The sequence below is a fragment of the Bidens hawaiensis genome, unplaced genomic scaffold, assembly GCF_021521415.1.
Source record: "Bidens hawaiensis isolate Kalapana, Puna unplaced genomic scaffold, B.hawaiensis_p1.1 tig00037385_1, whole genome shotgun sequence".
NCBI classification, from domain to species: domain Eukaryota; kingdom Viridiplantae; phylum Streptophyta; class Magnoliopsida; order Asterales; family Asteraceae; genus Bidens; species Bidens hawaiensis.
Window position 1 is genome coordinate 124,040 of NW_027505477.1, and position 18,740 is coordinate 142,779.

At 33.0% G+C, this 18,740-nt stretch overlaps 1 pseudogene across 1 annotated transcript; it reads left to right on the plus strand.

Annotated features, from left to right (window-relative positions):
* Positions 1–12,753: 12,753 nt before the first annotated feature.
* Positions 12,754–16,992, plus strand: LOC143613424 (aspartic proteinase 36-like; annotated as a pseudogene). The gene is made up of 10 exons (XR_013150114.1): positions 12,754–13,001; positions 13,340–13,469; positions 13,687–13,934; positions 14,829–15,050; positions 15,710–15,871; positions 15,944–16,017; positions 16,096–16,186; positions 16,269–16,341; positions 16,579–16,650; positions 16,722–16,992. The product of XR_013150114.1 is annotated as an aspartic proteinase 36-like (transcript).
* The last annotated feature ends 1,748 nt before the right edge of the window (positions 16,993–18,740 follow it).

Here is an 18,740-nt window from a genome sequence, read left to right on the forward strand (position 1 = left end):
ATCGCACTCGTAACCGCCTCTTCCTCCGCGTCGTATTCGGCTTGTCGGTCGGGCCCGAAAAATATATTATTATAATAAACAAAAATGTTAAATGTTAGTTGAACCACAAACCCTTTAGTTGGCCTAATATTGTGCCAAGTGGCACTCTCATGTTTTAACCTATAATTTTAAATAAACTAGTTGTACACGCCTTCCGTTTTATCCCTCCTGCATCTTTCTTTAGAAGCTTCATGTAAGTCTTTCACTGGAAGCTTTAACAATGATACAACTTTCTCTTCTCTCTCTATTTCAATTTCATATACACATTGTTCATCTTCCATATAACCCTAGATCTATTGAGACATTCGACTGAAACCACCACCAGCGTTGATTTATCTGGCTTCACTGCATTTCTTCTTCTTCTTCTTCTTCTTCTTCTTCTTCTTCTTCTTCTTCTTTGTAACGCTACAACTAACCTTCTACCATCAATCGATAATCATCTCCCTAATGTTCCACCACGAACACTCTTTACAAAGCTACAAATCGATTAAAGGATACAATCAAGTATTAAATCCAAAAATAAAATTATCATTCCATCTTATCACCACACTTTCAATTCTCATATTATTTTTTTTGTCTTAGATCTTACGCGCACAAACAAAATTTGCTTCAGTTGATGGCCAGTTTTCGCTCATCACGTTCGATTTTCGGAATTGGAAGTTATCAATGTTGATATTTATTTGTTATTCACGTTATCTAACAAGTGATTTGAGTTCCTTTTATATTTGTATTCATTTTCTGGGTTGTGGAGCTGTGGTGGACATAATGTGTTTAATGGTAATTTCACGAAGCTCTCAAAATTCACAACCCTTAAAGTGTTATGATTGGATTTTTAGGTGAATATATTATTATTTTATATTGGAATATTAGATTTTAATAATCCCTATTGAATGGTATTGGCCGATAATAATCCCTATTCATTTTATCGCCACTGACGGTCCCAAATTCAAAAATGTTGGCCCTCAATGGTCCCCCTTTAAATATGAATTAACAGCGTTATAGTTTTTTCTAAATTTCAAACCAATGTTTTAGGGCTTTTGATCGTTAGGAGGATACGAGTCGATTGGTGTAATACTTAGTTCGAAACAGTGCTTCAAAATGACGAAGCAATGCTTCAATTCGGGTGTTTGAACTTACAATTAACCAAAATCAAGTCGTTTAGATCATTGTTTGGAGCTAAGATTTATATCATTCGACTCGTATCTTATTTCCGATTAATAGCCCTAAAATGTTAGTTTGAAATTCGAAAAAAAGTATAACGCCGTTAAGTCCTTTTTAACGGGGGACCATTGGGGGCCAACTCTTTTGAATTTGGGACTGCTAGTGGCGATAAAATGAATATGGATTATTATCGGCCAATACCATTCAATAGGGAGTATTAAAATCCAATATTCCTTTTATATGTTGTTATCATTTGTAGGATTAATTATAAATCCACTTTTGAGATTTAGTGAAAGAGTTTTCATATTTAATTTCTTTCTTCATGATTTCATTCCTTTCATTGTGATGATGGCATTTGCTCTTCAATTTTGCTAACAATGTAGTGTGTTGATTGATGGTTATATACTTTATCTACATGAGAAAGTGGATTTTATAGTTCTAATTTGTTTAATTTATTTTGTTGTTATTGACTGTAAGGTTCGAAGTTGGTACTAACTTTGTTCATTTAGGACATAAATTGGCCAAATTAATTTGTCTAGCTATGTTATGTGTCACTCCCCGAAAACTTAACTTAACAGCGGAAGTCTTAATTAAGACGTTCGAGTGGTAAAAAACGCCGATTAGCCATACAATATTTAAACACACACCATTAATGTACAAGTTAGACATTTATTATTGAAAACATAAGTTCCAAGTCATCAGAGTACATATTATTTTAAAACATTATGTCCAACTGTCGGGATCTAGAATATCCCATTTTCCCACGTTTTCTTCACGAAGCGCCAAGTTATCCTTTACCTGAAAACACGTTTAAAATATACGTCAACACAATGGTTGGTGAGTTCTCAGTAATATAAAATATCCTCTTCATAAAATTTCACTTTCTCCATACGAAACTATTTTGTTCCATACCAAAATCACCTTAACATCTAACCTTGCCCCCACTAGGCCAAGGCCGACTTGCATAAAAGTTGTTTTAAAAATCATATAGTCGCCTCAACGACAAACCAAATGGATACCTTTCGTCTTACAACGATAATTCTCGAAATATAACATTTTATTCTTCAACAACTTGTGATAGTTATAGACTAGCAAGGAATATAACAAATGTAATGCTACTAAACCTATAATCAAAGCGTACAATCATTCAAAATATTTGCCCCCAACATTTACCCAGCGCGACTGATCGGTAGGCAGGGCGTCACCCGATAGATCTATCAATATTTCTATGCCTTTTTACAGTTAATGATTGTAAGACTGCGGTAATCACTAATTTTCTCAATTTGTTCTAGTCAGCCCGACCACGTTAGCCAACGTCGGTCAAATTTAAAGTCTTTACAATATCATAATTGTTAAGATAAAAATGTGTTTTGACACAAATGTGTCCCCCCCCCCCCCCCAAAAAAAAAAACATTTATAAATCATTTAAAAATAACTTAAAATGGTGGGGATTTATGAGAAACTCACCTTGACTGTTACTGTCGGTTTTTGTTCACGTCTCGTGTCCTATTCATTTAGTACATGTTTTTTAATAATTTATTCCCACGATAATCTTAAGTTGTTCTTTCAACTTAAAGCGTTCACACCACTAATTCAGTCTTTCCAAAAATGTTTAACTTGTTTATTAGTTTTAGTGTTCAACGACCCACTGACGGCTTTGGTTTGGTTAAATCCATATTATATATTTACTCAAGCACACAACACAATATCATAATCATATATATATATATATATATATATATATATATATATATATATATATATATATATTCATACACATATCTACTTCTATATTACTAATATATATATTTACATACCTTATTATCAATTTACAAATAAAACACTTAGGTAATTTCTTAAAATTGTTTATTAATTATTAATTAAATATTTAAATGTAATTATAGTAAACATCTTTTTATTTGCTGAATTATATAAGTCTTTCAAAAATTTACAATACTTAAGTTATTTAGTGATATTTTACCGGTTTTATCGGTTTAGCGTTTAACGGTGAATTGTTTAATGTTTTTATTGAAAATTAATCTTTTTAAGTAAAAATATAATTTTTATAGCTGAAGTAAATGTGTTTTATAATTTAATTTGTAAAAATATATTTGTTATCGGTTTAGTTTAAATTTAGCAAAAATGGTCATTTTTAACGTTTTCGCGTCGTCTTTCGCGACGCGACTTGTTTATTGTCAAGTTTTATCATCTTGACCAATTTACACACATTATATGGTGTAATGTATATGATTTTTTAAGTTTTAGGGGCTGTTTTATTTCAGCTCCTAAAATCTTTGTCGGTTAGCTTTAAAAAGCCGATTTTTCGACTAGTTAAGTAATCGACACACACTTTAAAGCATATAAAGCATGTATATTAATATAACACATAACATCTAATTATTATAAACATGCAAGGATATATAAATTTCTAGAATTAAGATTATGTCATATAAATCATATTTTATTAGCTAAAACATGCATTTATTTCATATCATAAATTTATTATGTCACACATTATTAACAATACTTATGATATTAAATTCTACTGATTTGTAACATTTAATTAAACTTATAAAATTAGATTTTATTACATTCCTTTTGTAGCCTATTTATTGTTTTTATTATATATGTCAAAGTATTATTTTTCCAAGATTTATCCTAGCTTTTTATAACAACTTTTTGTATACCTTTTACTTTCTTGTCTTTCAACTTATCAATATTATTTTATTAATCTTTGTCAACTATTTTCAAAATAATATTAACAAGTTAACTAGTAACAATTCAAAGTTTAAACATAACAATCTTAAGTAGATTACATGCATGTATAGCTTATGTGTTTCTATTAACAAGAACATATATCTAGATTAATATTATTACCAATCTTGTATTGTTATCATATTAATCTCATTTTTGTCAAGAATCATATATGTATTATCAAACTTTAAACATGCATATCAATATTCAAGCATAAATCATCAAAATACACACATGCATGTAACATTAACCATTTGAAAATATACATATTCATACTCTCTCTAACTCACGGCTCTCTCTCTCTATATATCTCTTTGTATTCTTACTTTTTAAACTCATTTTTAATCTTTTAGATCTTAGAATCACCAAACCAAGCTTAACAATATGAATATGGAAGTGATATGCATGTGTGTGTGTATGCATATGTGGATTCGGGTTCCACTTACACACACACACAACCCATGGGTCATACATGCACACACATACACTTTGTAATCTTCCATTTTTTACATGAGTTTAAGGGTTTAGTTGCTTGTGTGAACCCTTTTAAGATGCAAGAACAAGTATTTTGCATCCAAAACTTAAAGAATAAAACTAGGGTTTCGGATTTTTACCTTAGGGTGAGGGAGAGAGGTACAAAGAAGTAAGTTGGATGGTCTTTAAGTGTATGCTCAAAGCTTGTATCTTCCTATCCTTGCTTCTAACTCATCTTTCTTGATTTGATATTAGGGTTTTGATTATGTTCTATGTGTTAATATGAAAATGGAAGAGAGAGAAGGGGGTGGGGTGTTCGGCCGCAAGAAGGAGGGAAAGGAGGAAGAGAGTGGGGTGGTGGTTTGTGTTGGAAGGTGGAGTAATAATAAGGATTTAGTGTTGGGACAAGTGTGTTGTATAGGTCTATGTATTATGCATGCATGTATCTAGTGTGTACAAGTAATCATAAATATTTTAGGGTATATGAGAAGGATTGTGGACGGCTAAAGGGAGGGGGTGTAAGGTAAATATTTTATTTTTTTGTTAACCATGTAATTATTTTACCCCTTTGATCTTATTTTATAAAATACAACTAGTTATGATTAGTTTATGTAAAACCAATTACATATCTAAATTCCTTGTAAAATTAGCTTTGAAACCATATAAAGATGTAAATTTTTGGATTGAATTCGTGTCCTTACGGTGTCCGGTACCGGCTTCTACTCTCTTATTTTCTAGATTTCGTGAATCGAACATTCTAAAATTATGCATATGACCTTTTATTAATATTTTTACTAGATTTATATTATTTTAGGTCATTCCCGATGTTTAGGAATTTATTTGGACTTTTAACCTTACCCGAGTCGCTGTCAGTGTAAGTATTGAGCAATATTCGATACGCGCTAAAATTTAACTTTTTGAACCCAATAAAATATAATACTCATATTTTTGGAGTCTTTAGACTAAAATTTTATTATTTTATTTTTCCATAATATCATATTGCACGATAAACCTGGATTACATTAGCACGGTATTAGTCTTAAAAAGCTCGGTTGTCACAGAGGCTATGGTGTAAAATGAATGGAGATGGAAAGGATTATTGTTTAAGGGGTATTTATACTTCCTAAGCCATGGATCTTAGGTCCATCTTTCCTTTTAATTCCATAATTAATTCCATCTTTCCTTCTATTATTATTATTATTATTATTATATCATTACTAGCAAAGAGCCCGCGCGTTGCGGCGGGGACCCAACGCAAATTCAATCGGTAGAAGTTCGGTTCGTTATGGTACCTACATTTGTGACGTGAAAATTTATAATTAAAATAATTTATCACACAAAAAAAAAAAATTGTGTAAGACTATCATAAAAAAAGCTAATCACAATTATGTTCTTTTTAGTTACTAACATCAATATGTAAAATTGATTAAAATAGCTTGAATAAAAAAGCAACCTTCGCCCTTAGGTCAGAAATTTTTTCTTTTTTAGAAACTTTCAATCCTTGGATATAAAATTGTAACGTGCATCATTAGTGATAAAAAAATTGATCTTTTTTTCTTGTTTACTTATTTTGTGTGTTAAAAAATATGTTTTTGTAATAACCAAAGTTAAGAGAAGAAAATAAGAAACTAACTAAAAATTAAACTATGTATCTATCTATAACCACCCATTTCAAATTACATAAAACGAAAGGGTTAAAAAAATGACATGCGACTTTATTACAATAATGTAACTTTTTATATACATTTGTTCAGGTTAAAGTATCAATATGTGAAAAAATAAAATAAAACTTATTGAGGTTAAACACATCTTGTTCATGTTAGCCCACGAGTTCGTGTCATGTTCGAGGACATATTTCTGTCACATTTTTCAGGTTCGTGTTGGGTTTGTGCCAGGTTGGACATGCGGGCCCGCGAGCACCACCATAGATTGGCACTGCTTATACATGTAACAAGAAAGGTTGTTACCTCCACATTCCATTTTCCATTGTGAAGTACCAAATATATCATTTGTTCACTTTGCCAATTTAGTATATAAAACATGTTAAAGGTACCTCCGCTGACCTGTTCCGTTTTTGACCCATGTAGGGACGAGTTGAAATCAAGAAAAAGTCTATAACTAACACAATCTTTGCATTCCCGACTCAGTTTCTAATGGCCAGGCAAACTGATAACAAAACAACAAATGATCAACATCGGTAAATCATTTTAAAGTTCACATAAATCTACATTTTCCCAATTTAATGTTAATGGTACCATATCAACTCGGGGTGGGTCACGATTTATCGCCTAACAAGTCAAAGAAAATTTTAAAAGGAGTTGAAAGGGAAACATGTTGGTGTATTTTAAATGCACATCTTGTATTATTTTATCTTGAAATGTGAATTTACTATTGCAATTAATTTAAGTTACTAACTATTATTGTAAAATGACCAAAAAATATGCAGATCAACCAAACTGTGCCCGACCCGCAGTAAAGCAAGTTGTTCACCCAGATTACTCACCCGCCCATTTTGTCACACTTGAGCCGGCCCGAGCTGGATTGTTTTGATTTGTAATTTTTAATTTCGGCTCAACAAATGAGCCCGATAAACCTTTCTAAAGTCCAAGACACTAATTTTAATTACTTTCTAAAAACTGAGCCGGGTCGAGTTCAAGTTCAATATTGACCCAGTAACACAAGTTCGAGCCGAGAAAGTGGAGCTCGGACTGAAGTTCGTACAGCGCAGCTGTCTAATAGCTTACAGCCCTAACTTTCTCGTTAACCAAAATTAAATAAAAACTAACCATTTATTCACTCCCATATAATCTTCCCCTCTTGAAGGAACACCAACCTTAAATCACATTACAACTCTTCATTTAACGTCATGAAATTATCAGACATAACTGTAATACCTGTCAACCGCTCTTCTATTGGTACTATGCTTGTGAGTTACAACAACATAAGATGCAGTCTTTCCAGGCTTCCCCACTGCATCTTCAACTTTGCAATGAATGGACTGGACCCGATCTTCAACAACTGTGGATGCTATCGGATCAAAGCCCTACCATTGGTTCGTCATACAAAAGAACCTGGCACAAAACACACACAAATTACCTTCATATTATTTTATAAGTAATGTATTTGATTATTGCAAAAGCTAAATTACTAATACCAATAATCTATAACTGTAATAAATCTATTCAAGAGATTAAATGTGTCTAAAAGAAGCTTTAGAAAACGTTCGGGCCATTCCCTTCATAGCTACACATGTAAATTTGACTCATTTGAGTAAAAACGTAAGCCAAATTGACCCGTTCATAAATAAAAGGGTCAAAATTTAGAGCTCTGTATTTGTATAATGATGTAGACAATATAGACTATTCTGTCCCGTGAAATTACAACATTTTTTTTTCAGTGATAGCGAGCCACGCGCACGTAAGCTGCTAAAGATTGGCTCGCTAAAATCTTGAGTTGACCCGATTTAAACGAGCTCGAGCCTTAAAATAAAAGCACGAGCTTTACTTATCAAGCCTGAATTGACTCGATTTATACATTTATTATTTAATCCACTAAATATATGTTTATATAATTGGTATTATTCTACATAAAATTATGATAAAACTCAGTAACGATATATATTACGTTGTATATAAAAACTTTAATTATATATTAGAATAGATAATAAAAATAGTTATATATGTTGGATAAAATTTAGTTGTTGCATATATGCAGATAATGGAAGTTTGCTCAAGATATTCCTTGCAGATCTCTAAGTTGGCATAAAACAGTAACAAAAAAACCATAAAACCATGCTAACAGACCTGAATAAAACTGAACCCAAACCCGAATAAATTAAAGCCAGCCCGGTTCACCTGAAACCCAAACAGCCCATGATTAATCTGGTCGGTCTTTGGGTCAATTTTCAGAAACCCCAACGTGATTAACCCGACCCAAATAACCCAAAACATGAGAAACTTACCCAAAGTACACCCCTAAATGATAGTAATAGATTCAAAATATAAACGTGTATGTGCATACTTTTATCTTACATATAAAGATGAATAGTAATGTTTCCGTGCATAACCTCAATAGGCTTTTCAGAATCCTCCTTTGTTGCATATCGAATTAAGGCAAACCCTCTTGGTCCAACACATGCAACGATACGTTAACCTAAGACGGATAACAATTAGGATTATATGAACGTAGATAGAAAAAGTTGCTTGTTAATATTAGAATCGATTTTGTAATTTGTGAATGACCTGTAATTGTTACCACAACTTGCCTCTCCTATTTATCATCTTCCTCTACTGCATAATGCAGTTACCATCACCGAGCAGACACGACATTCAATGGCCAAGTGAAGTGGACAATCAATACTGATGGGGAATTCAGTCGCCAGGGCATTTCAATCGCTCGGATAAGCATCGGTTTAAGAGATTTATCCTTTATGATTATCATACCACCTACATCACCAAATCATTATCAGTTGCATAATCTGAATTTGAGGATTTAGGGTTTTCTTTGGGTCCGTAACGGATGTTACTCTGTAATCTGTTAAGACTTTTAAAAAACAATATTACTTAATATTAATTAATAAATAAACGTAATTCTATTTAAAACCGACATATAAAGAAGCAGATACATACCAATGGAACCTATTAAAAAATAAACGTAAAATTCTAATTAAAAAACTTAATCACATACTCAATGGAACCTATTAAAAAATAAAGAAGCAGATACATACCAGGGTCTGGGAATGGAAACTAAACTCATTGATGTTTTTGGTGGTTAATACTTCTGGATTGCATGCATTTTTCCCTTTAGTGGTTTGTGATATTCCTTTAAGTAGTCTAAAAGCTTGATTTTGAAGCTTTTGAAGATAGCCACCACTATCCTCTTTCGATGAGTATACAACTTTCGCAACATCTTTAGGTGATTCGGTCACCTTCAAGAAACTGCAACCATAAAATCACCAAATACAAACCAAGCTTTTCTGAATAAAGAAGCCATTAAATTGAAATAATTGACCTTGGATTGCAAATAATATTGATATATCAATAGAAATTAAACAAAACCCATATTACAATGATACGAAATTTGAATCAGATCATACCTGGATTCAATCTTCAAAGAGAAACCTAAATTTTGGATGAACAAATCTCAATTAATCATTCAATTTATGATTGCACCATCAAGTTGATTATTCAAAGAAAAGCAAACAGAAAAGCAAAAACTTGCTCAAATTAGGGTTGTAAAAATAAGACGAATAATCAGAGCATGAGAGAGATTAATGTTTCCGGGTGGCTCCACCTGCACATACAAATTAGACACGAATGATAGAGATTAGTAACCGTAAAAGGAATTAAAAGGAATCTGTAGGTTCAGTTTACCCATGATTAACCGACGACGATATGAATGGATCAATCAATTGTTACAAATCGTTTGAAGCTGATGAAACTGGAGATGAAATGGATGATTTAATATTGGTAACTGTCGATACCTTTAATGCACCGGAGATCATTGACGTTATGCCGGAGAGTTGCGGTAGACCTGAAGAGCATTCAATTGAACATTAACTTTACTGGCGTCTCATGTGAGAGTGTGTGGGAGGCAGAGGTCGTCGCTTAATATAGATTATTCTACTAGCTCAATTTAATTATTTCGGCGTAAATAATATATTAATATTATTCATAGAAAATTCGGGATGTTATAAGTCTCCCCTTCTTAAAGAGGTTTCGTCCCCAAAACCTAACTTTTACTTAAACAGTATTGGGTAAAACTTGCGCATTTCTTTTTCAACTTCCCACGTAGCATCCGATCCTTTACGATGCTTTCATATTACATTCACTAAAGGAATAACTTTATGACGAAGCTGCTTTTCCTTACGGTCAACTACCTCAATAGGCTGCTCGATATAGTTTAATTGCTCATCAACCTCAATATCTATTAATGGCACGTGGGACGTGTTATCAGCTAGACATTTCCTCAGGTGAGAAATATGAAAACTATAGTGAATCTCTTCTAACTCTTCAGGTAAATCCAGCTTGTAAGCCACTTCACCAACATGCTCTATGATCCAATGTACCTTGGACTTAACTTTCCTCTCATCCTGAAACAAATAATTCCTTTCCAAGTTGAGACCTTGAGCATCACATGGTCACCGATGTCGAACTCAATCAGTCGTCGGCGCTTATCAGCATACGATTTCTGACGATCCTGAGCAGCTTTCATTCTTGCATTGATCTGATTAAACTTTGAAGAGGTTTCTTCACATCTTCTAGACTTCCAATCTCCTTCTGACCAATCTCTCCCCAACATAAAGGGGTACTACAACGTTTGCCATACAACATTTCAAATGATGACATACCAATACTCGAATGGTAGTTGTTGTTATAAGAGAACTCTGCCAAATGCAGATGATCATCCCATCTTCTTCCAAAATCTAAAACACAAGAACGTAGTATATCCTCGGGGGTTTGGATAGTCCTTTCAGACTGCCCATCTGTTTGAGGATGATATGCCATACTGATCTTCAATCTTGTCCCCATATCTTCATGGAACTTCTTCCAAAATCTTGAAGTAAAGTGAGTATCTCTATCAGACACGATTGATAATGGCACTCCATGTCCCCATATCTTCATGAAACTTCTTCCTTTATGAACTTCTTCCAAAATATACTCATGGGCGTCTTTACTAATGTTCACATATAACTTTGCTTCTTTATTATATAATTTATAACATGATAAATATATGCGTAAAGGTCCTAATGGCAACTAATGCATCAAGCAGCAATGGTAATTATCATTACCATGTATGTGATGTCCCTATCAGTGGTGCCGACCATTTTTATAAGCCATAATAATGGGAAAAAAAACATTAGGGTATGATAAAGGCTAATGAATGTATCACTACAATTGGTGATGAAAATAAGCTTGAGATGGTGGAGGAAGATAAAGATGCTGATAATTGTATTAGGTGTAGGTCAAGATGCTCCAACCCTATAATGGTTAAGTGTTGTGAGGTATGTTATGCGGCTTTCAACAAGTGAAAGGTGTCTCAACTTTAACAAAGATAGATGCTATTATTTGTTTAAACTATTTTATGGTTGTCTTCTTTGGTTCAAATTGTTTTTTATATCTTATGGTTTGTTTAAATTTATCGTATAAACCATCTTTGTCATTATGAAATATGAATAATAATCTATTATTAAATATTTAACTGCTGTGTTAGTAATTTTTGATGAAAATGGTCAATTTTCAAATTTCATAATGATTATGAAATAATAATCTATTGCGTCGTCTAGAGTTAAAACAAGAGAAGGACTCAAAGTACTATTTTTTTTATGAAGATTGTCAAGTTTTAAAGGTATCAAAGAAGACTACGAATGTTGTATATAAAGAGATTTATGAGAATTTTATTATGTAATTCTTTTTGTCTTCTTTAATTGTAATTTATTAGATGTTATAAGTGCATCTTTATATTTATTGACTTTTTTACAATATTATTTATCCAACTCGTGTATCATACGGGTACCTAACCTAGTTGGTTTTATATAGAAGTAGGAGAATCCATTTAGGAATTATAGGGAATTTGGTGCTAGGAAATATAGAGTAGAAAGAAAGATTTATAAATTCGGTGAGTTTTGATTGAGGATGAATATGCTATATATATATAAAACATTTATTTTATAACGGCATTATGACCGTTAGAACATGAAGAAAGGGATTTTTTTTTAAAGTTTGTGTCATTCAAACGTTGTTCACAAAACACTAACACCAAAATGCCACCCCAAAACGTCTGGGACTGTGTGCCCCCAACGTTTTGGTCCATAACACCTAGATCACGCCACCATGGCGGTCTAAGTAACAAGAAATACGTTGTTGAATCTATTGTATTCTCATAGGGATGAAATGCTTGAAGTGACATGGAAACAAAGTCAAATGGATGCATGATAAATCCCGAATTCAATGGGAGTCGTGAGACTTACACACGAAAGAAATAATAATAATAATAATAATAATAATAATAATAATAATAATAATAATATATGCATAAAGCAAGCAGGCAGCTAGTCAGTGAGTCAAGATCTGGAATCCATTCTCATTCATCAAGATGAAATGAAATGTTTTGATACAATACAACATAACCTCCTCCTCTAATTTTATTATTATTATTATTATTATTATTATTATGCGTTTCTTGTCGTAGCCGCATCTCATTTGGTTGCCGGCTCACTCGAAGTCAGTCGGCTTTTCTTGTCTTCATACTCACAAACAAACAAACAAAGGCTTTAGAGGGTAAAGTAAGTAAGTAAGTAAAGATTATTGTTTGGATTGAAGATAGATGGATCTGATTATTATTATTATTAGAAGAAGAAGAGGGTTTGTGTTTGTAGAAGTAGCAGCAGCTGTTTTAGTTTTCATTATTGGGTTTGATTGTCGGTTGGCGTCGGCAAATGTGGTTTTCCATAAGTTTGGTGTTAAAGGGGGCTCTTTGAGTCAGTTCAAAGCTCATGATTCCAGCCGTCACCGCAGGATTCTCTCCGCCGTCGACCTTCCATTGGGCGGCAACAACAGCCCCACCTCCGCAGCGTTAGACCCCCCTTCTTTCTCTCTCTTTATATAATTCATTTTTGAAAGATATACATGATATGTTGGTTGGTTGCTTGTTTCCTCACTAGATATTACATATGTGAGATGAATAATGTTATCTACACACATACCATCAATTATTTATTTATTTATTTATTTATATACACTTAAAAACAATATATTTGATGATTATGCGGGCAGGTTGATATACCAATCACATTCGCATATACATGTAGAGATAGATATAACTGCTTGTTTATATGGATATATGTACATGCAGGGGGGCGGATGTTGCATCATGAATGTTTATGTTATTTATGTGGTGGTGTTTTGTATAGGCTGTATTTCACTAAGCTTAGGATAGGGACCCCACCAAAGGATTACCACGTGCAGGTCGACACAGGGAGTGACCTTCTATGGATTAATTGTGCAGGATGTGTCAAATGCCCCAAGAAAAGTGACCTCGGAGTATGTTGTTACTCTTACTTGGAATATTTATTCAAACTAGTTTCCAGTAGAATGGCAAGATGGACGGGTCATTTTTTTTTTATCATGGAACGGGTTGGGTTCCCGTTTTAGCTAAAGTTTCCGATTTAGACCATTTGACTGCTGTGAGATTGCTACCTCTACTTTACGGGACTTTTTGTATCCCAAAGGTAACAATTTTTACTATTTTTGTTATTAGATATCGCTTTCTCTGTACGATCCTGAGGCTTCCTCGACGGCAAAGTTGGTTGATTGTGATCAAGAGATTTGCGTGTCTACGCTCACTGACCCTAATAATGAATGTAAAAAGCGTATGCACTGTTCCTATTCTGTTAAATACGGCGATGGGAGTGGCACTGCGGGATACTTTGTAAGAGATACTGTACAACTTGACCGAGTTTCTGGAAATCTTCAAACCACTTTTCTAAATGGGAGTATAGCATTCGGGTAAGTTTACTCATATTCCATTCTATGTGTGATGTTGGGTAATGAGTCATCTGAAGTTTTGGTCAAAACGGGGTGGGTTGACGAGGGGTGTAAACAGCCAAACTGACTCATATGCTACTCGATATTTGGTTCGTTAAAAGCTCGAATCAAGCCAAGCATAAACGAGCCCTAGTTCTAGCCTTAACGTATGCTTGTCTAATAAACGTGCCGGAGCCGAGCTTCACTTATCAAGCTTGAGCTGGCTTGCGAGCCTACACATGCTTATCATTTATATAATTTTTATTTAATGTATTAAATATATATATATATTCTCATAATTACAATAATTATTTTATATAAAATTATGATAAAAATAACTTGATAAAATAACTACATAATATATGTTACGCTACATAAAAATTATGATAAAAAATATAAAAAGTTAATTTAAAATGTCTATAAAGTTATTAATAAATAATAAACGGCCTCGTGCTTGAAAAACGACTCATGAGCCGAGCTCAAGCTCGATTTCTTGTAAATCAAAACGAGCTGAGCTCAAGCCTAGTTAAGCTCGGGCCCGACTCTGCTCGTTTACACTCCTAAGATTGACCCACCTTTAGTTTTATGTCCGTTTTTTTATAAAATCTTAATAAATAATTAACTTATTGAAGATAGTTATGAAGTTTTAACATTAAGTTACTAATTTAAACATCTTTATTCATGTGAGTACAGAGTTCAGACAATTTTGACCCTTTCAACTCGCTTGACCCACTTCCTTGATAGTTAATTTAGTGTATTTTGCTTGTTTGGCCCATTATCATTAAAATACAGCCCGCATTAACTTGTTTTCATATAAATGTGGCAAAAATGTCACTTATAGTCTATGCTAACATCTGAATCTTGTAATAATAATAGGTGTGGGTCCCAACAATCAGGCCCATTGGGTTCTTCGCAACAAGCAGTAGATGGAATACTAGGGTTCGGTCAGGCAAATTCTTCTGTGCTTTCACAACTCGCTTCCGAAAACAAGGTCAAAAAGGTATTTTCACATTGCTTAGATAGCTCTCAAGGTGGAGGCATATTTGCTATTGGAGAAGTTGTACAACCAAAAGTACTAACAACACCGATGATTCCTGAGTAAGTTCTTTTATTATTATTATTATTATTATTATTTTATGTTATAAAGGAAGGGAGATTGAGATGGTTTGGGCATGTGAAGAGGAGACCGACAACAGCGCCAGTTAGAGTAGTGGAAGCCTTCATTGTGGAAGGAAAGAGGAGTAGAGACAGACCTAAATTGAGTTGGGATGAGAGAATTAGACATGACTTGACAGAGTTGCACCTCTCTGAGGACATGGTCCAGGATAGAGATTCGTGGAGACGTAGGATTAAGGTTAGCGACTTCTAGGGGAAGGCACCTAGTTAGCTTAGCTTTCTATTTAGGGTCTAGTTGGCTAGTCTTGATCCTTGTTGTTTATAAATATTTTTTTGTTTTGATGCTGCTTTTTGTTTCTTATGCCCTTTTCTTAGTAGGTTACAGATTCCTTGCTTTTTTGGTAGTTTGTTATCTATGTATTGCTAAGTGTCTTTTGCTTGTAGGATGTATGTTTACTATAATTACCTGTATGTAGCTTTATGAGCCGGGGGTCTCTCTGGAAGCAGCCTCTCTATTCTCTCGGATAGAGGAAAGACTTGCCTACATCCCACCCTCCCCTGACCCTACCGATAGCGTGCTATGTGGTGGGATATACAGGGCTTGATTGATTGATTGATTGAATTGATTATTTATGTGGCAGGGCACATTATAATTTGAGTTGAAGCAAATTGAGGTAGGTGATGATGTTCTAGATCTTCCGACCGATATATTTGATGTTGGAGGAAAACAAGGGACGATTATTGACAGTGGTACAACATTAGCTTATTTACCTGACATGGTTTACAAGCTAGTACTCGAAAAGGTTTGTGAAATGTTTAAACTTTAAATGTTTTTAAATCTTTTTTTGTGTCTCATGATTATTGTTTTGACCTAGATTCATGATGCACAACCTGATACACCGTCTCACATGGCTGAGCAGCAGTTCACATGTTTCAAATATACCGGAGAGTAAGTGTTCTTCTGACTTTTGACTTATAAACATTATGTATGGGATTTAAACATTGTTTCAATTACCTGATTTTGCAGTGTTGATGAGGGTTTTCCGACTGTCAAGTTCCACTTTGCAAATTCACTTATTTTGAAAGTTTATCCTCCTCAATACTTCTTTGAATATCAGGTACATATTTCTCATTACTCTTACGTGTGCATTAATGACATCATTTTACTAACATTCTTTTTCATTAATTTTTGTTTTTCAGGACAATGAGTGGTGTGTTGGTTTTCAGGACAGTGATTTGCAATCACAAGGCAAAGATGTAACCTTATTGGGTGGTAAGCCATGTTACTGTATTTCTTTTTATTAAAAATTGTTTTAAAGGACTATAGTTTGGCGTTGTGTCATATGCTTACAGAAGTTTTATTAATATTCATATCTTTTGACATTTTAAGGCCACTTTTGAGCTGTTTTTTTCAACTTTTTATTTTGATTTTGAAAGATATATTACTTTAAAATTTGTCTTAAAAAGTTTGGATAATATTGTATTAAAGGAAGCAATACGTTGTGTGCAGATCTTGTATTGACAGATAAACTTGTTACATACGATTTGGAAAAGAATACAATTGGATGGACAGACTATAATTGTAAGTATATATTCCATTGATAATAATAATAATAATAATAATAATAATAATATAATGTTTGTTTTTGTTAGGTTCGTCAAGCATCAAAGTGAAAGACGAGGAGACGGGCAAAGAGTATAGAGTGGGCGCGCATAATCTTTCTGGCAGTGGTCGTATTGTTGCTTCAGCTGGGATTATGCACCTGTTTATTCTGATTAATCTTTTATAACATTGGCTTGATTTGATTTAATTGTATACGAATACACATAAGTTTGTTTTCTTTTACGAAGTATAGTACTAGTCATGAATTATATGGTTTAACTTCAATACCATTTTGTTACAGTATTACCTATTCTGCTGTTACTTGGGGGCGACTCGCTCTTTCTGTGACCGGAATTCCTTGTCATCTTCGTGAAATGAAAAGGCTGAAAAATACCATGAGTGTCCATCAAGGGTTTGCAATAGAGAGAACTAATGTCACACTGAATTTGCCAGCCAGGAATGCGCTCACATTTAAAGTAATTTAATCCTGGCAATTATTATAATATTAAATAGCTGAAACGGACATCATATTTAGTTTGAACTACCCAACCCCTCAGTTCACAATGAGGGGCTTTAAACCCCTTCACAGTGCCATACCACCCCATCATAATGTAGGTTTGATGTCCCTCTCCATAACGTTCAGCTGTGGTTTGTTGCCCCTTGTTCCACTAGGTTATTAACTCGTGTATGATACAGTTGGAAATATTGAAATTTTTCGAACATACACATGTCATTTGAAAGGACAACATAAGTTGTTATATGTTATTTGGGACGACAACATGCTTTAAGTTGTAAATAATATTTGTACGAAAACCAATGAATGTGAAATACAAAGATAAACCCAAACAACATTCAAATTACAATATTTGAAAACATAATCAAAAGTTAAAAATGTAAAATTCATAAGCTACTAAAAAGACTTATTTATAAACCATATATATTCTTTATTTGTAACTTTGTCTTTCTTGTTTAGCATAAGAATTTTAACACCACTATTCGCTCTTGATAAAGCTACATAGAGACTCTATCTATGTGTAAACACCGGGTCTCTGAGATATATATCAACTCTTGCTAGAGATTGACCTTGAATTTTGTTAATGGTCATTGCAAAACAGACTACAAATGGAAAAAAACCACCTTCTCTTCAATTTAAACGAAAGTTTCTTATCTGAAGGTGTTAGACCACAACGAATTATATAAGTGCGTATTAGTACATGAAATAAATTTTACTACAACAAAACGCCTACCCAAATTAATTACTTGCAATCTAGTTCCATCGTACACAACCCGTTCTTCTGATCCATATTGTTTAGTAACATTATTGGCACACCGACTTTTAGAACCAATCTATGAGTCAAAATAATTTTGATCTTTTTGATTTTATTTAACATAATGTGTTTATGAAAATTTTAGTTCAAATTAAAATATAAAAAAATAATTGGTATGATTTTACTTAAAAACCAAAAAATTGATTTTATATCTAGACCACAACTAAATTTGTGAATTTTGTTGCAAAGTATGGAAACAATATAAAATGAGTTAACCAAATATAAGTAAGAAAATAATGGAGAAATATCTTTGCGCAATTAATTAACATAAAATGATTCGTATACACATCTTAATTAAAACATATATTTTAATTGGTTTTAAGAAAATAAAATAGTATTGGATAATTGAAAATTATGTTTCGTATCATCAACTTCTTCGACATTTCACAAAAAAAAGAGTCATTTTACTTGACAATATAAAAAATTAACTAAATCATAGCAACCTGAGTAAATATACAAATAAAGTCTTAAGGTATTATGAGTTTCATTTAAACATTAATTAATAAATAAATAAAGGTATATTTTTATCATAAATTAATTTGTAATTAAATTTTTGTTTTACTGTGATTAAAAGATCTTTTAGTTAAATCGAGGCAATAAAATTTTATTCTACTGATTAAAATAATATAGGTATAATTAAAATGTAGTCTTGGTTCCGGTCATAGTTAACAGAAAAGGAAAAGGAAAGGGAAGTTGGGCTTGTTTATTGTGCCACGATAGTGATAAAGAAAGAAGGGCTCC